At 41.5% G+C, this 19,985-nt stretch overlaps 1 protein-coding gene and 1 long non-coding RNA gene across 4 annotated transcripts in view; both read left to right on the forward strand.

Moving 5' to 3' along the window:
- Window positions 1–19,985, forward strand: part of LOC132535287 (uncharacterized) — a 422,795-nt gene that overhangs the window by 233,705 nt on the left and 169,105 nt on the right. The window lies entirely within an intron of this gene.
- STK32A (serine/threonine kinase 32A) overlaps window positions 17,525–19,985 on the forward strand; it is a 171,566-nt gene continuing 169,105 nt past the window's right edge. For 2 of the 3 annotated variants that reach the window (XM_016185286.2, XM_016185287.2), the window contains exon 1: window positions 17,525–18,098. The gene's annotated coding sequence lies outside the window, so the exon portion shown is untranslated. The remainder of the gene's footprint in view (window positions 18,099–19,985) is intronic. The other variant, XM_007516361.3, reaches the window with a different exon arrangement.

A 19,985-nucleotide genomic window follows, 5' to 3' on the forward strand; every position in this document is an offset into this window, starting at 1 on the left:
AACAAATCTTTTTTTTTACTTTTATTTTTATTTTTTATTTAAGAAAGGATTAATTAACAAAACCATAGGGTAGGAGGGGTACAATTCCACACAATTCCCACCACCCAATAAGTTTCATTCACTCAGAGCTGACTCAGCTGCCTTGAATGGAGGTGGGGTGGGAGGATTTTGTTTTGTTTTGTGTTTTTACCAGAGCACTGTTCAGCTCTTATTTATGGCGATGTTGGGGGTTGAATTTGGGAACTTCAGTGCCTCAAGCATGAAAGGCTTTTGCATAACTACTGTGTTATCTCCCCAGCTCCACCCTAGTCCCTTTGTAGCTGGGCTCAAGAGTGTTGTCATGCCTGGATTGAAACAGAGAACTGAAACAAGAAAACAAATGACCCCGTCCAAAAGTGGGCAGAGGATACAAACAGAATATTCACTACAGAAGAGATCCAAAAGGTCAATAAACATGAAAAAATGCTCCAAGTCATTGTCAGAGAAATGCAAATAAAGACAACAATGAGATACCACTTCACTCCTATGAGAATGTCATACATCAGAAAAGGTAGTAGCAACAAATTCTGGAGAGGCTGGGGGGGGAGGGGGAGAAATCCTCCTGCACTGTTGGTGGGAATGTAAATTGGTCCAACCTCTGTAGAGAGCAGTCTGGAGAACTCTCAGAAGGCTAGAAGTGGACCTACTCTATGACCCTGAAATTCCTCTCCTGGGGATAAAGCACAAGGAACCAAACATGCCCATCCAAAAAGATTTGTGTATACCTATGTTCATAGCAGCACAATTTGTAATAACCAAAACCTAGAAGCAACCCAGGTGTCCAACAACAGATGAGTGGTTGAGTAAGTTGTGGTATATATATACAATGGAATACTACTCAGCTATTAAAAACGGTGAATTCACCTTCTTTACCTCATCTTGGATGGAGCTTGAAGGAATCATGTTAAGTGAGATAAGTCAGAAACAAAAGGATAAATATAGGATGACATTAATGAAAGAGAGAAGTTGAAAAACAAGGTCATAAGGGTAAACACTAAGCAGAACTTAGACTGGAGTTGGTGTATTGCACCAAAATAAAGCCTCTTAGGTGGGGGGGTTCAGGTCCCGGAACATGATGACAGAGGAGGACCTAGTGGGGGTTGAATTGTTATGTGGAAATGTTATGCATGTACAAACTATTATATTTTACTGATGACTGTAAACCATTAATCCCACAGTAAAGAAAGTAAAAAAAGAAAGAAAGAAAAGAAAGAGAGGACTATAGAGTATAGAAGGGATGTCTCTAGAGGTAAAGAAAATGCTCTTAGAATGGTGACATGGCTTCCTGGATTTAATATGGTTAGAAAGTACTAATTGTGAGATGAATCACTTCTTTTCCATGTGTCAATAACTAGATTTTGAACCATTAAAATGTTAAGAAAGAAAAAAAAAAAAAAGAATACCTCATTCCCTCTCTTGATGACTAAGTTTTTTTTCCTTTTGTTGCCCTTGTTTTTCATTGTTGTTGTAGTTATTATGATTGCTGTTGTTGATGTTGTCATTGTTAGATAGGACAGAGAGAAATGGAGAGAGGAGGGGAAGACAGAGAAGGGGAGATAAAGATAGACAGAAAAAGAAAGCAGAACTGTTTCACTGCCTGTGAAGTGACTCCCCTGCAGGTGGGAAGCTGGGGGCTCAAACCGCAGGTCCTTGAGTTTTGCACCACGTGCGCTTAACCTGTTGAGCTACCTCCAGACTCCCTGATGACTAAATTTTATGAGAGGACAACAACAACAATAACAAAAATGCAGTGGTACAAATCCTGTAGTCTAGTCTTGGGGATTCTCATTTATAAGGTTCTCTTCTCCATTTCTACATCATGAATGAAGATCTATAAGGTAATGTAGCACACACACAAAAAAGATTGTGCCAAACATTTGCTTTTTGTTCAAAAGCATCCACTCAACCTGTTGTTATGGATTGAAACTAATTATTATTATTATTAGAACTTCATTGCTGAGTCAGTGTTTTTAGATAGAAAGAGAAAGTCACCATACTTTCAAAACTACCCCTACCTCAAGCAGTGGGCCCAGGCTTAGGATATGCTGTTTTTTACTTTGGACAGAGATAGAGAAAATTTGATGGGACAGAAGGGGTGATAGAGAGGGAGACAGAGAGAGCCAGCTGCAGCATTGTTTCATTGCTTGTAAAGCATTCCCCCTGCAGGTGGGGACCAGAGGTTTGAACCTGGGTCCCTGAACACTGTACTGTGTGTACTCAGATCAACCAATTATTTCACCACCCAGCCCCAGATCTTTTTTTTTTTTTTAGGTAGTGTTTCTACAATCCAAGACAGTGGATAAAAATTTTCCACACTTGAGAATAAAGATGTTTATAAACTTTCATGGAAGTCACTGTTTTGGTAAATTAAAATAAAATCTTCTTTATCAGCTCACAGCCATGCAAAGCAAGCTGCCATCTGCCATTGGGCATGTAGGTTGTTTCCATTAAATAATGTAGCTATAAATATGGGGTGAATATGACCCTTCTGCTTCCATGTCCTTTGAGTATATGTCTAGGAGTGGTATTGCTGGATCATTGGGTATTTCTGTCTTCATTTGTTGTGGACTCTCCAAACTATTTCCCACAGAGGCTATAACAGTTTGCACTCCCACAAATAGTGTACCAGAGTTCCTTTTTTCTCCACACACGCCATCAACAATTGTCATTTCTTATTTTATTGATCTAGGCCAATAACAGGTATGGGGTGACATCTCTTTGTGGTCATACTCTACATTTATCTAATGATAAGTAATGTGAATCATCTGGATATCTTTAAAAAATTTATTTATAAAAAGAAAACATTGACAAAGCCATAGGATAAGAGGGGTACAACTCCACACAATTCCCACCACCAGAACTCCATATCCCATCCCATCCCCTGATAACTTTCCTATTATTTATCCTTCTGGGAATATGGACCCAAGGTTATTATGGGGTACAGAAGGTGGAAGGTCTGGCTTCTGTAATTGCTTCCCTGTTGAACATGGGTGTTGACAGGTCGATCCATACTCCCAGCCTGTCTTTCTCTTTCCCTCTTGGGGCTGGGCTCTAGGACACATATGGATGTCTTTAGTGAATTGTTTATTGTTTTGTTGAACTGTGGATTTCTTTGTAAATTTTCAATATCAGTCTCCTGTCAGATGTGTGGTAGAGCAAATATTTTTTCCAGTTGCTTGGTTGCCAAGGTGTGGGACATATATACAACAGAATGCTATTCTGCAGTCAAAAAGTATGAGACTGGGGCAGAGGGTAAATCGCAGAATGGTTATTCAAAGAGATTCTCCTGCCTGAGCTCCAAAGTCCCAGGCTCAAGCCTCTGCAGCACCATCAGCCAGAACTGAACAGTATTGTGGTTAAAAAACAAACAAATAAATAAACATTTAAATAAAATAAAATTGTCTTTAAAAAAAGGAAGTGGTCTGGGAGGTGGCACAGTAGATAAAGTACTGGACTTCCAAGGATGAGATTCTGAGTTCAATCCTCAGCAGCACATGTACCAAAGTGAAGTTTGGTTCTTTCTTCTTACCTTTCTCACTAATAAATATTTTTTTAAGCATGAGATTGTATTATTTGGAAGACAGTGAATACAATCAGAGGTGATATGTTGAGTGAAATAAGAGGTTAAGGACTCCCAGATAATTTTTCTCAAATGTGGAATATAGATGACTAAAGCAAATGAATTTGCATTTAAAAATTACCCAGACTGTTCATTATACAATGTGAGAACTAAGTTGGTTATGGGGGTGGGGCACACAGCACTTTGATGAAGGGGCTGGTGACATACACACATCACATGTTGTTATGAAAATACTTCCTGGGGGACGCAGGCAGTAGCAAAGCAGGTTAAGTGCACATGGCGCGAAGCACAAGGACCAGCATAAGGATTTGGGTTCAAGCCCCTGGCTCCCCACCTACAGGGGCGGGGGTCACTTCACAAGCTGTAAAGCAGGTCTGCAGGAGGTCTGCAGGGGTCTGTCTTTCTCAACCCCTCTCTGTCTTCCCCTCCTCTCTTGATTTCTCTGTCTTATCCAACAACAACGACAGCAAGAACAATAACAACAAGGGCAACAAAATGGGGAAAAAAAAACGGCCTCCAGGAGCAGTGGATTCATAGTGCAGGCACCAAGCCCCAGCGATAACCCTGTAGGCTAAAGAAAAAAAAAAAAAAAGAAAGGGAAAAATAAAATAAAATATTCCTGAGATCTTGTGATTTTGTAAGACACTATTAAATCACCAATAAAAACATTTTTTAAAAGAAGCTAGCAAGCTACCATAACAGCATCTGCCTCTGCTCTTGGCCACAGTGTAGTGGAGAGAGATGGCGGGGGGGGGGGGTGTCTCTGTGCTCCATGATGCCCCACAGACAGCTAAGAGAGCAGAGCTGATGATGGACCCAGATGTCTCTAGCCATGTGCAAAGACAACCAGAGCCTCCCTACAGCAGGGCACACACTCCCTTAGAGCCCCAGGGAGAGTGTCTAGGAAAAGCAGGGGAGGGCTCCTCACCAACACTAATAAGAACAATACCACTTCTTCCCCTGTTACCAGCCTGCCAGCTACCTCACTCCTATCTGACTCTGCCTTCCTAGCATCATGCTTAACCCCAGGTCACTCCAAAATGCAGGGATTCTATAGATGGGCTGAAAATTCCAGAGAAGTCTGCCACTTTGAGAAGGTTCTGAAGAGTGTGAGTATCTCTGGTCCTATCTATGTATACCGTTGTGGTTGTAAAGACTGTCAGTGACCAGTGGCTATGCTGGGTGGGCACAGCTCACACCAGAGAGCTGGCAAGGATTTCCCACCACGGTGTCTGATAATAAGTGCTCAGATGATGCAAGTTGCTGTGAGATATGCAGAACAGTGCTTTTATTATAAACTAGCAATTAAATGACTCATTTGGGGGGACTTTGCCTATTTGTCAAGTATTTTACATGGCTCATCACCTGCAATTCTCACACTACTCTTATGAGGCAGTTGCTAGAAAAATGGTCATTTTATAGATGTAGAAACTGGGCAGAGAGGGCAAGCAACTTGCCCAAAGTCATATAGAGAATATATAAAGATGCCTGGGTTCTAACAAGACAGGCTATAGATCCAGAGCTAGAGGTGAAAATCTGTGTATATGTGTGTTTAGGGTAAGCAAGGGAATTATAAAATTTATAAAACAGAAGTATGGAAGACACTGAACTCACACTCCAACACTGGTGATCTTAATCAAGAGATGGAAAATGTGGACACACAAGTCAATGTTACTGTCTGAATATGTGTATCCCCTCCCCAATTCATACGTTGCATTTTTTTTTCTTTTTGCTACTGGGGTTATTACTGAGACTCAGTGCCTGTAACCACTGAACCAGCAGCCATCTTTCTTTTTCTTCTACTCCTATTTTTCCTTCCCTTTCTTATCCTCCTACTTTTGCTCCTTGTTTTTTTGGCAAAAGGTAAGAATCAGAGATAAATAAAGTGAGAAAGAAAGGTGAGACATACCATAGCATTTCTCTACTGTTTGTGGAGCTTCCCCCTGTAGGAACTTCCATGTGGTGGCTAGGAGCTCAGCCATGGGTCCTCATACTTGGTGATATGTGTGTTTTACCTGGTGAGCCCCATATCCTGAAATTGAATTGCTCATTGCCTGACATAAAACATAAAGTACAAACAGGCAAAATTGCTTATTTGGATAGTGCATTTCTTTGACTGCCTAGGTTTAGTACCCTGGTACCCAGGTTCAAGACGCCCCACTGCATGGGAGGAAGCTGTTGGTCTCCTCCTTTCTCTCTCTCCCTCTCTCTCTCTCTCTTTCTCTCTCTGTCTCTGCCTACCTACCTTCTCTGTCTCTACCTAAAAATAAAAGAAGCAAACACAGAGCACAGTATTAAATACAGGTGAGTACCCAATATGATTTAAGGTGGGTTGTGTGTGTGCGTGTGCGTGTGCGTATGCACGCATGTGTGTGTGTGTGTGTGTGTGTGTGTGTGAGAGAGAGAGAGAGAGAGAGAGAGAGAGATAGAGAGAGAGAGAGAGAGAATAGGGCTTTTGGCAGGTGTTTAAATCAAGAGGATGGAACCCTACTGAATGTGAACCTTGCTCAAAGTAGCTACTTTCACCAAGACACAAATGTGCTGGCACCTGGACCTTGGGCTGACCAGCCTCCAGAACCAAGAACAAAGAATTCTAGATGTTTATAAGCAGCCCAGACTAGAGGATTTTATTACAGCAGCCCAAATGGACTAAGATAGTTAATATTAGTGACTTCTGCCTAAGGGAAAGGTTAAGTATAACTGTAGACTTTAGTAGCTCCCTTCTCTGCTCAGTAGTTACTCTGATTGATTCATTCAATAAGTTTTTATTACTAAGGACCTTCATGTTCAAAGTAGTATGTAGACAATAGGAATACAAGCTTTAAATGGACTCTTAAGGAATGGTCTAGAAAAGGAATTTAATTATTAGGGATTATAATACTCTGAAGCAGCCTAGAATAATAAATTCTACCCTCATCTGACCTCTGGTAGACCATACTGAGAAATATTCTACAGGTTGCTCAGAGAGTTCCCACCCGATCTAACATGAGTTGGCCACAGTAAATCCGACCCAGCAATCCAGACCTCTGTCATATTTCTACTTTTCTCTACTTCATTCTCTTCAGCCTCCTACTGCTCTGTTCCTATTTTGTGAGATCAATTCCCCAAATCAGTTACCTGTGAGCCCTTCTCTTTTGTTCTGCTTTTGGCGGGAATCCAGGTTAGGCAGTTGACGTGAGAAAAAAGCTCAAGAAATCAGACCTTTGGGATGGAAGTCCAGAACTGGATCACCCACCTCTCAAACACCAGTTAGGATCCCTTCACTGGTAATGAGAACACCCCCGTGTCCCATATGCCACTTTGCCTGCATACACACCCCACAGTGACTATTTCACTATTATTAAGATTCTCATCCATGGTGAACTAGGACAACATAGCTCAAAGCTGAAGGCAGAAACACTGGCCCCTGTGGTGGTAGCCTAGAGAAAAGATATGGAAACCATGGTAATTGTATTTTATAGTTATTTCTATCTATTTTTTATCATTATAGTGTGTGTATGGTAGAGGTTACAGTGCAGTTATTGATACTTGTATAAACACTTCTTATCTCACCAAGATAGGCATCTGCAAAACACTACCACCCCCAACTTAGGTCCTTTTCCACCATCATGCACCAGGACCCCAAAGTCCCACCCCCTAAAACCCTTACTTGCCCTCCTTCCCCATAGTCCTTTGCTTTGGTGCAATATAACACACCCAGTCCAAGTTTTATGAATATACAATGAACTCACTTATAGGTGCAACTAAAAAAAAGTTTACTGTTTACTAAAAGCTTTGAACAAAAGTAATAATTACAGGATAACCAACTACCAACTCAGACTCACTAGAAACAGGACTGCCCAGATAGATAAAGACATATAAAGCAAATAAACCAGAAGGGAAAGATAGAGAGCAACATAAGAGGGGGCAACTTTAATACCCCATTTTGTTTATTTGCCAATAAAAAAGGGAATGATGTGATATGTTGGCCAATTGGTGAACTCTGAGCACACTGACCAAATAAACAATCCAGTCACAGAAAGACATGTTGTCTAACTGGATTTATGTGAGACATCTAAAGTAAGTAACTGCACACACACAGGAAGGAAGCAAAACAATTGTTGCCAAATGCTGAGTGAAGGGGAGATGCAAAGCTGCTTTTCAGTGAGTGTAAAGTTTCAGTCATAGAAGGTGAAAGAGTATGCAACAGTCCTAGAGATCTCATATATGACAGAAACATACAGAGGGGGGTGTAGACCTCTCTCTCTCTCTGTCTCCAATAAAAAAATAACTAACTTACTAACCATGACCTGGCAATTTTTTTCCTGGGGATATATCCAAAGGAAATAAACACACCTATCTGAAGAGATCCATGAACACCCATGTTCATAGCAGCATGATCTGTAATGTACCAAATTTGGAAGGAATCCAGATATCCAATGACAGATAATTGGCTGAGAAAGCTGTGGTATATATATAGTGGAATGCTATGCAGCGGTTAAAATTATGAAGTTTTCTCCTTTGCCTCATCATGGATAGAATTTAAAGGAATCACTTAAGTGAGATACATCAAACAGAGACGGATGAATACTGGATGATCTCACTTATAGGTAGAACTTAAGAAAAAAAGACAGAGGGGGCCAGGTAGTAGTGCACCTGGTTAAGCACACACACCACAGTTTGCAAGGACCCAGGTTTAAGCCCCTGGTCCCTACCTGCAGTGGGAAAGCTTCATAAGTGGTGAAGCAAGGCTGTAGGTATTCATTTCTCTGTCTCTTTCGCTCTCTATGTCCCCCATCCCTCTCAGTTTCTCTGTTTCTTCCAATAATAAGTAAATAAAATACTTAACAAAAAAAAAAAAGGACAGAAAGGGAAAACACAGAGTAAAACTTGAACTGGGTGTGGTGTCTTGCACCAGAATAAAGGACTCTGGGTAGGGAGAGGAAGAGAGCGTTTTATTGTGGGGGGGGGGGGCTTTCAGGGGGAGGAGCTATGGTTCTGGTGTGTGATGGTAGAAAAGAACCAAAGTTGAGTTGAGTGTGTTCTGTAGACACTTGTCATGGGGAAATAAGAAATTGTACCCATGTGTCAACAACTGTAGTGTAATACATTAACACCTGCTTCCAATAAAGTTAATTATTAGGCTTAGCTTCATGTGTATACTTTTTTGTTTTTGTCTTCTTAGATTTTTTTCCTTTATTATTTAGCATTTACAGGTTTTAATTTCTCTTTGGGTGAATAACAATATTTCCCATAAAATTTAATGACCTTACTATATTGTCAGATGTAATGAGAAATTTTTAAATGTTATATATATTAGAAAGTCATCTATCTTGACCTACAGTATTACCTTAAAACAAAAAACAGAATTAGGAATTTCTGAAGTTTTAGGTTTATAAAAGAGAACTCTCTCAATCCTTTATCACCAGAAACCATCATCCTTCAACATGTTAGCATGTCTCTGTGAGACAATTAGGCAGGGTCAGTGGAAGCCATCAAAAGAGAAAATACTGAACACTAGCAGTACTGTGTTCAAGCCAGAAAATGGGAAGAATGATTCTTTTTTCCCATAGCATTTTCTCTGACTCTCTAGCTGCATCTGGGATGAAAGGAGACTATTTATAACACAATGATTATTTGTCCCATATTATCAAGCTAATACACAGCAATGGCAATGACTTTTCTGTTCTTATTCAACCAATAATTTAGAAGAGTGTATTTAGCAGATACTTACAGGCTACAAGCAGAAAAGGGTATATCAGCTAACAAATTAGAGCTAATTGGGGGAGAGGGAGAGAGTAAATTTATCTGCTGTAAACCACAAATAATCATGATTGAGCCACAGTGTTTACTGTAATTTCACCGAGTGTTATAATTAATCAAGCAATTATTGAACTGTTGGAAAAGCCATGACGTACTTTGCTATACAGAAATGAGTCGTGACTTTTCTGACAACCCAATACGTTGAAGTACAACATGTCATTTGCCCTTGTAGTTCTCTGGTGCCAAAAAAGACAGATACAATGTTCTCTTTATGTCACAGATAAGAAAGGATGTTGGCTAGGGCCAGTACAGAGTCTAAGTCTGAACAGAAAGTCCAATTTTTGCTTGTAATGTGCCACTTTGTAATATGCATTACAGAAATGTTTTAACATTGGGTGCAAAGAGGGAAATGATATTAAGAATACCCATGGTCCTTATGTGTATTAATGTGTGTCCTCGACTAGGTATACCATCTGGCTTCAGTATTTAGAATTCTCATATGCCTTCCTATATGGTCAATTTCTGTTTGGTAACAAACTTTTCCTAAGACAGAAGCAGTGTTGAGCATGAATGAATGCCATATGATAGCATATGTAAGTTGTGCTTAGTATATCCATGACCTGACAAATATAGAGGGAGACTGACCCTGGACAAGACCTAAGCTAATATTGTTGGCATTCAGGTTTGCCAGTTAAACTCCTGTTTATCTGACCCCATGTCTTCTGTAAGGTGGTTACATGAGTGAGCACTTAGTACAGGCAATTGGATGACCAAAGTAAACTTGTTTGATCACTCAATGAAATTATCAGAGGAGTAAGTGATAGTCTGGCCCTGATGACTGTTCAGATACTACAGATATCAAATCCTGAGAAGAATAAAGAATATGTAATGATAATACCATTCTATAAGGTTATTGTGGGACTTATTTAAAAGTCAAGGATGAGTTGATTCAGAATAATAGAGCATCCTTATGTAAGTGTTTGATGTAGGCTTCAATTACATGTTTCATCCTAGGTAAGGGCACAAAGTGAAGTTGAAGTTGAATTTTTAATGCATACTGTTACTTTCAATACATTAAGAATGTCACTTGGTGATCAACAATAAAGACACATCTGTCAAGGGGGTTGGATACATCACAAAGGTACAAGTACAACAGGCCAAAATTGCCCTCAGGAAAATATGTGGGAACCCAACAGAACAAGTTTGAAAATATGTAATATGGCTATAAGTGCTTCTCCCTTATTGAAACACAAGTTTTCTTTTCCTCTGATTGAACATTAGATCAAATAGATGGCATGTGTTGGGAATCTACTGCAACTGTTTTTAAAATGTGTTTGAGGGCGTCAGGTAGTAGTGCAGCGGGTTAAGCGCACTTGGCGCAGAAAAGCAAGGACAGGCAGAAGGATCCTGGTTCAAGCCCCCAGCTTCCCACTTGCAGGGGTGTCACCTCATGAGAGGTAAAGCAGGTCTGCAGTTGTCTATCTTCCTCTCCCCCTCTCTGTCTTCCCCATCTCTCTCCAACAATAATGACATCAATAACAACAATAATAATAACCACAGCAATGATGAAACAATAGGGGCAACTAAAGGGAAAAAAATGGCCTCCAGGAGCAGTGGATTCATGGTGCAGGTACCAAGCCTGGAGGCAAAACAAACAAACAAACAAATAAAATGTGTTTGAATTGGGACTGGGTGGTGTAGTACCTGGTTGAACACATTTGTAACAATGTACAAGGACCCAGGTTCAAGCCCCCAGCCCCCATCAGGGGAGGAGGGGCTTCACAAGTATTGAAGTAATGCCACAGGTGTCTCTTTGTCTCTCTCCCTATCTCTCCTTCCCTCTTGATCTCTCTGTCTCTATTCAGTAAGCAAATAAACAAACATTAAAGATATGTTTGAATCTAGCTGCACTCTCTTTATGGAGTACTGTCTTAGAATGAGAAAACAGGAAATTCTTGGCAGAGAATTGCTATTGTTGCACTCATTGCACAGACTAGCAAAATACCAGCAACCAAAATTGCCCAGAACAATTTTTATTGTTCCTTTATTTATTCTCTTTCTCAAATGACCATTAATAGTCTTGACAGCTGTTTCTTGAACTCGATCCTCCTCCCTTTCCACTAGAGAGCACAAACAGATGAAGCTGCATACAATAAAATGTCCAGACAGACATCATCAATTGATGGCAACATATTGAGCCCACCTGTTACAATGTATAAGGATTCATATGCCAGGAGGCGGGGAAGCTTCACAAGTTGTGAAGCAGTGCTGCAGTTCTCCCTTGTCCCCCCATCTCCTGCTCTATTCCCCCCTTTCCTATCAATTTCTCTTGTCAAATAAAAATAAATAAAAAAAATTGAAGGTCTTTAACATTAGTATTTGGATGGCATTCATTCAGTTCTTGTTACCAACAAAGAACAACTGCCATAGAAAGAATGTCTGGACAGCAGAGAAAACATACTGAGTCTTTAGAGAGAAAGTGTCGAAACTACATGACTATTTAAGAAGAAAAGTATCCTCTACAGGAAAGTTTATCAACTCTCCATGAAGGGGAAGAAGATGCTTTTTTCATTTATTTTGTAAAACATAACTTTTACTAATGATTTAGTGAGAGGCTATAAGATTATAAGGTCACAGGGGTATATAGCTCTATGCCACTCTATGCTAACCACCAAAGATTTGTGCCCCATCACTCATAGTTCTTACAAAGACAGTTTGGCTACTTTTTTTTTTAATGTTAGCAAATGCTTATTGATAGACTACTGGATAAAAAAGCCAGGGGACACATAATCATTTCTTTTATATTCACGAAACCCAGTGAAAACTATTTTGATTTAATCTCTTATAAAGAAGAGATTAAAATTGTGCACATACACCATACAGAGAAGAAGTCTATAGTATAGATTTTGTAATAAATCAGACTTGGGGGTTTGAGAAACTTATCGAAAAATACTTGAGTCTCCATTTTCTGTTCAAAAAAAAAAAACCAGATGATAGACTGGATTTATGAGCTTGTCATATAGGCAAGATAAAGTGACAGGAGCACATGCTTCTCTGTCATATCCAGGATACTGCAACGCTGTTTTCTCTGTAAAACACAGGGGGCTGTGGAGGAGAATTGCAAATGAAAATCTCTGTAAAATGTTCAAATTTTCCAGAATTTAACAACTAACAGCTTTCTGTTAACTGGAAACCTTCTAACAACATCAACAGTGGATTAACATATATTCTGTCATGGATGCACATACATAATATACTGTATTGTTATGACAAATTATGAGAATTTATAATTCATAGGACATCTGTCAATCTCAGGCCTTGGTTAATACTTCCGGCCAAACCACAAAGCCCTCATGTCCAGCAACTATATATATATTTTTTACCTTAGTATAGATATTTACGTCACTAATTTGTTGTCATTGCTAGAGTTTCACTGCTCTGGGTTTTGTGTTTTGTTTGTTTGTTTTTGTTCTTGCCACTAGACTTATTGCTGGGGCTTGGTATCTACGTGAGTACATCATTGTCTTCTGGTGGCCAGATTTTTTTTTTTAATAGAGGTGAGTGACTAAGAGAGGTATACAGGGAAGAGACCAAGAGGAGAGACACCTGCAACACTGATCTACCATTGGTGAAGCTTGTCCCACTCACACACAGGTAGGGGATATTTTTTCCATTTTTGTTGCCCTTGTCATTATTGTTGTTATTGCTGTCGTTGTTGTTGGACAGGACAGAGAGAAATTGAAAGAGGAGAGGAAGACAGAGGGGGTGAGAAAGATGGTCACCTGCACACCTAGGGTGAGAAGGATAGTCACTTGCAGACTGCTTCACCATTTGTGAAGCAACCTTCCTGCAGGTGGGGACCCGGGGCTTGAACCAGGATCTTTATGCAGGTCCTTGTGCTTCATGCCATGTGCGCTTAACCTGCTGCACTACCGCCCAGCCCTATTGCTTCTTTTTTGTTTTGGCCCTTAATATTTATTTATAAAATAGAAATATTGACAAGACCATAGGGTAAGAAGGGTACAATTCCTGACACTAGAACTCTGTATTCCATCCCTTCCCTTGAAAGCTTTTCTATTCTTTATCTCTCTGGGAGTATGAACCCAGGGCCATTATGGGGTACAGAAGGTGGAAGGTCTGGCTTCTGTATTGCTTCTCCACGGAACATGGGCATTGGCAGGTCCATCCATACTCCCAGTCTATCTCTCTCTTCCCCTAGTAGGGCAGGGCTCTGAGGCTCTAGGACATATTTGTGGGGTCATCTGCCCAGGGCAGTCAGGTTTTTTAAAAAATAATTTATTTATTTATTCATGCAAAATGATAGGAGAGAAAGAGTCAGACATCACTCTGGCATATGTGCTGCTGGGGATTGAACTTGGAACCTTATGGTTGAGAATCCAATGCTAAATTTATCCACTGCGCCAACTCCTGGACCACCAGGGCAGTCAGTTTGGCATCATGGTAACATCTGAAACCTGGTGACTGAAAAAGAATTAGTATATAAAGTAGAACAAATTTCTGGATTCATGAACCTAAACACAAAAATATTGCAGATGAAGACATGGGGTTTCCATTTTGGAAAATACTAGTAGGTAGGCCTGTTTTAGATATATTCCAAGGGGCTCAAGGCCTGAGTCTGTCAGCTAACGTGCAACGGTGGACCCTAGGTATTGTCTGAGGAGATGGTGTCATAGTTGAAAAAAAGAGTAGAAAGCTGGATCAGGGAAGAGAGTAGCTTCCAAACATCGGAAAAGTACATAAATGTTGTTGACTGTAAACCCCATCAATTTGATCTGGGGCGCATATTCAGCACAGAAGCCTCTGTAACCTCTGCATCCCTGTAGGTCTGAGTTCACATTCTGTGGTCATGGCTAGTTGGACATTCCAGAATGCAGTAATTTCAGGATCCATCTTCATTGAGTGGTAGAATGTTTTGCTTAACTTCCCTTTGGAGAATGGAACAGTCCCTACCATTGTTGATGCACATTGAGGACAAGGTCCTATAGGGGCCCACAGAGGGGTCCATTATGTTGTTCCTGATGGAGATGACCAGTGACAGTGGAGAGAGGGATCTATTCGAGGTCTAGGCCCATCATGTCTGTGTGGGAATCCCAGGACTCCCTGACTAGGGCCTCAGTTTAATTATCAATGGAAAAAAATATCTGTGCTGGTTTATTCTTCACTTCACTCATCTATCCACTGGAGGGCTCCAGAGATTGTCCTAAGCATCTAGTCTGGTGACTCTCGCAGAGAACATCTTGATAGGAGTCTTCTCAAAGTTTTAAGGTAGGAATAGCAGTAAGAGGGCAAGAGCCACTGAATAAATAGAAGATTAAAACACTACCAGGTCTTTGAAGCAATTCTGCATATGATACTATAATAAGAATCACCGTTTTCCTGTTAAACCTACAACATGCCAAATCTTTACACCATCAGATCCAGACTATTTCATGATTTTCTTTTAAGCAAAAGTCAGTACCAAGAGAAGAAATGATATAGAGGACAGCCAATAGGGAAGTATGGGAACAGAGTCTGGTAGCCTGCTTATTAAAAGGACAATATTAGCAACTGCTCCTTTCTGAGATCTCAATTCATTATGATATTATGTCATTCAATTCCTTAACAATCAGAGCTGACAAGAATAACCTTATGGAAACACTGGAAAACTGGGGCTCTGGGCCTTTGACTTGGTCAACATCTCAGTGGTAGAACAATATTTGCATGAAGGATTCCTGACCCAGAGGCCCCACTCTAAATTGAAGATCCCAGAGATAACATGCTCTATTCTCAGCCTGCTCTCTGTCATCTCACTTTTCTCTGTGATAAAATGAGCATTATTATCTCCTAGGGGCTGTGGGGAATGGTGATGATAAAACATGTCCATCTCCACTGCCATGAAGATAAGATGTTGTTGTAATACTTTATTGTAACAAATGTATAATACAAAAGCAATGTGTTTTTTTACTAGGGGCCTGCCTTTTGTCTTAAGAAGAATGTTCAAGAATGTCCTTTTCCCGACGATGATGATGATGATAATTCTGAATAAGTCCTTTTTTTTTTTTCTGATTGTGTTTTCTTTCTTTTGGAATTTTATCCAAAGCTTGTAGTAAATGTTCATGTATAGCATGCCAGACAGCTTCTCATGAGGAATTAGCATGAGAAAGTTTTTGCTGAAGCTTGTCACCAACTCACTTGGGGACACATTCCTTGGAACTTGGGGCAGATCCCTTTGTCAGGACCCCAAATGCAAAATCAGAGAGTGGGTAAGTTCAAGTTCAAAGTTGTTCCAGTTTTCATGTTACAAAGGTAGAATGTAGGCCCTAGCTAAAATAGTAGATGAGGAAGGACTAGGTGGTGACACACCTGATAGAGCATACAAGTTACCAAGCTCAAAGAACTGGGTTCAAAACCCTAGCTCTCACCTTCAGGGTGGCAGCTTCACAAACAGTAAAGCAAGTGTTACAGGTGTCCCCCCCCCCACTTTTTTTTTCTTTCTTTCTTTCTTTTTCTTTTTCTTTTTTTGCCTTTAGGGTTATTGCTGGCAGCCATTTTTTCTTTTCTTTCTTTTTTTCCTTTCTATTATCATTTGATAGGACAGAGCAAAATTGAGAAGGGGGGAGAGAGAGGAAAGAGAGAATGATAGACAACTGCAGACCTGCTTCACCACTCATGAAGCAGGGAGGAGCAGGGACTCAAACCCAAGTCCTTTTGCTTAGTATTATGTGCACTTAACTGGGTGCACCACCACCTGGTACCCTCCTTCTCCTTCTCATCAACCCCTTCCCTCTTGATTTCTCTCTGTCTCTATGCAATAAATTAATGAATAAAATGTTAAAACAAGAGATGAGGAAAGGGAGGTAGTTAATAACACTATAAGAGAGTTACTCTGAAAGAATTATTTAATAAGTGCATGTTGGGGCTCTTGACTATAACAAAACCACTGACAACTTCAACCTCAGGAGATTTAGAGGAGGTATCAGACATCATTCCAGGAACTGGGAAATACAAGTGGTGAGAAAGGAATTCTGTTTCTGCACTCTGTGGAAGGCTACCTCTAGAGAGATCAAAAAGTGGGGGTCTGGAAAACACACCAGTTACAGATGCAGTTTTATTGGACCACAAAGTTGTTAACATTTTTACAAACCTGCCAAATGTTTAAAAATAATGGAAAATTTTACATGGATCTGCTAGCTTCGCTTTTAAAATCTGAGTACTTGGCAGGGCTGAGTTGGCATTTCCACATTGCAGGGAATTGAGAGAGTTGAATAGAAGCTGTCCTCAGCCTACCCCCGGACTGGACCTCCAGCCTCCAGCCTCCACTGTGGCCTTACCCCTTAACTATTCTCTGGCACCAAGACTTGCCATCCAACTCTCCCCTTGGATTAAGTATGTGTGACTCTTGGGTTAGTAGGGAAACAAGTTACTCAAGAGAATCAACAGATAGCTCACCTGATAGAACACACACATTACCATGCAAAGGGCTCAGGTTCAAGACTATAGCCATCATATGGGAGCACCTGCAAGGTGAAACTTCAGGAGCCATGGTGGTGTCTCTCTTCTCTCTGTCTCTCTCCCTATCTCAACCTCTATCAGAACATAAAGACCAAAAGAGAAAAAAAAAAAAGGAAAAGGAGAAAAGAGAGAAGAAAAGAAAGGAAGAAAGGCAAGGAAGGTGGGAAGGAAGGATGGAGAAAGGAAGGGAAAAAAGGAAAGAAGAAAGGAAGGGAGGAGTAGTGTAATCCTGCAGCACAGAGACCAAGTGGTAACTCTGATAGGTAGGTAGGTAGGTACTTAGGAAGGTAGAAAGGAAAGGTGGGAGGAAGGGAGGGAGGAAGGAAGGAAGGAAGAAAGGAAGGAAGGAAGGAAAGAAGAAAAGCTATTTCAATGGTGTTGATTTTACAAGGGGGACCTACAGGGAGCTGCTATGAAAGAAAACAGAAACTCCCAGTAGGACCGCCTTTATTTCTGTGCCTGTACCCTGCCCCCACCTCAGCTTTATGCAGAGCACTAGGGTGACCAAATTGCTTGGGGATGTGAGGTGGGGGTGGATGGGGAGGAGAAAGGGGTGTGAGGAGACGGGGTGGCTGGAAGTCAGGAGACCTGGGTCTACAAAAGATTCTCTCTTTTCTTTGTTCCATTACACTGGGCAAGCATTTCCTTCCTTTGTGTCTCAGTTTTTCCAGCAGTAAAATGAGGGCATCTGCTAGACTCTAATCATGTAAAGACCTTTCTATCAGGACCTATAAAGCTTGGATCTCTTCCTACACCAGGAGGCAAGTCTTAAAGGCAAGATTGTTTTTTGTTTTTTCCTTCCTATTCAGATCCGCTAACAGCCAGCATCCTCAGTGGAGCAGCTCAGTATCCTGGGAGAGGAGGGGAATCACTTCAGGGGATCCGGGCCTCGCCGGGGAAGTTAGGGCGCCCAGGGCTTCCCCAGCTGGGGCTCCAGACAGTGCCCAGGCGCAGCGGGACCTCGCCGCCAGCTCGGAGCCGCGCCCGCTGCGCTTCCTTCTAGCCTCGCCCTCCCCGCGCTGTGGCCTGAGGCTTCGGGAGCGGCCGCTGACAGCCGGGGACGCCCTCCGGCTAAGTGCTCCCCGCCCCCTGCCCCCCAGGCCCTGCCGGGGAGCCTCCTCCCCGCAGAGCAGCCAGAGCGCAGGGCCCTGCTCCCACCTCTCAGCAGCCGCAGGTGCCAGCCCAGCTCCGCCTGCGCTCACTCCAGCCGCCTTGCGCCCTGCAGGTAGGTGCCTTTTCGCGGTTCTTTCTTGCCAAGGTGGAGTTCCCTTGTTAGCCCCCGCTAACAGTTAGAAACCCTGGGCTGAGCTTCTTGAAAAGGGCGAAGGGAGAGCCAATATCTACATAAGTGGTGATCTGTCTAGATGTGCTTTCTTTTTCTTTCGTTTAAAAAAATTTTTTTTTTCCTTTTCGATACGCGTGTATATCCTGAGCACTGGTTCGCTAGGAAGTTAACCAGAGGAGGAATAAGACAAAGGCAAGCGGTGGAGATAACTCACCACAGCCAGACAGGGCTGGAACCCACCCCAAGTCCTTTGCCTACCTTGTCTTACCTGGTCTGACTCCATAATCTCCCCATCCCCACCCCAGCCTCTCACTGCTTGGGGTTCAGTCACAGATGGACTTCAGTCAGTTTTTGCTGGGTCCAGAAAAGTGAGGGAGATGTTTCCACTTTTTTCCATTATCCAGCTTTTTTTTTTTAAGTCTTTTTTTTTTTTTTAAAGTAATTTTGGATAGAGACGCTGAGAAATAGAGAGGGAAATAGGAGCGGTGGAGAGATAGAGAGAGAAGGAGGGATCTGGGCAGTGGCACACCTGGTTAAGCACACACATTATAATGCTCAAGGATAAGAGTTCATGCCACCGGGAGGGAAGCTTCACAAGCACCAAAGCAATGCTATAAGTGCCACTTTCTCCTCCCCTCCCTTTGCCCCTCTCAATTTCCTTCGGCCCTGTCAGATAAGTAAATAAAATAAATTTAATGAAAGAGAAGGAGGAGAGAAAGATATCTGCAGCACGGCTTCACAGTTGTGAAACCTTCCCCATACAGGGAGGGACCAGGGGCTTGAACCCAGATCCTTGCACATGGTTATTGGCAAGCACTCTACCAGGTGCACCACCACCTGGCTCCTATCCAGCTTCAAACTAAGTAGTGGGTAGTAGCTTGGTTGCTTTCCACAAAGATCCCATCCCCTTCCCAGAAATTCTTATGGATTAAAACCTTTTTACATAGACACATACAATGATGTATTGTATTCTTGCCATGGACTGCTATGCAGCATTTAAAAAGCAGAAACCAGAGTTGCAGAGACAGCTTGCCTAGATTGCTGAGTAAAAGCCTGCAGTAAATGCAGACAGCCCTAATGTATGAAGTCATTTACATTGTCTTGCTTTCAGTTTTTAAGATTTTTTATGATGTATAGACACTTCAGTCTACCCAAGATTCTGTGGCTTTACTAGCAGGAGGAAATACAAACAAGAAGACACTAGAGCAGTGCTCATCTCTGACTTATGGTGGTGTCAGGAATTGAACCTGGGCTCCCTTAGGGTCTCAGGTATACAATTACTGTGCTTTAACATACTGAGCTATCTCCCAAATCCAGGGGTCTTATTAAAAAACAAAAAACCCATCATGTCATAAAATCATAGAAAATGAAGTACATACCATATATGTTCTCTTTATCCTCCTCTTCCTCCTTCTTTTGCCACCAGGTTTATGACTGTGACTTGGAGCCTGCACAACTCTTTCTTCTAGTGGCCTATTTTTTTTTCCCTTTAACGCCTTTCTTTGGAATGTAAGAGACAACTCAATGGGGTTAGTTCTCTTTCCTGTGACTTCTGTTAATCCCCCCCCTTTTTTTTTTGGTTTCAGTTAGAGATGAGAGACAACATAGTACTGCTCCACCATTTTTGGCGCTTCTCTGTGTGCTGTGTGTGCATGGTTCTCTCAGGTGGTGCAGGGGGCGCAAACTTGAGTCCCTGTGCACAGAAAAGTGTGTGCACCAGGTGAGCTGAGATTCCCCATCTGAGATTCCTGGGAAGTATGAAGGGTTAATTAACTTGGCATGGGGGGCTAATCTGGCAATAATCATCTATATTTTCATATATATATA

This window comes from Erinaceus europaeus, chromosome 2 (assembly GCF_950295315.1).
Source record: "Erinaceus europaeus chromosome 2, mEriEur2.1, whole genome shotgun sequence".
Lineage (NCBI taxonomy): Eukaryota > Metazoa > Chordata > Mammalia > Eulipotyphla > Erinaceidae > Erinaceus > Erinaceus europaeus.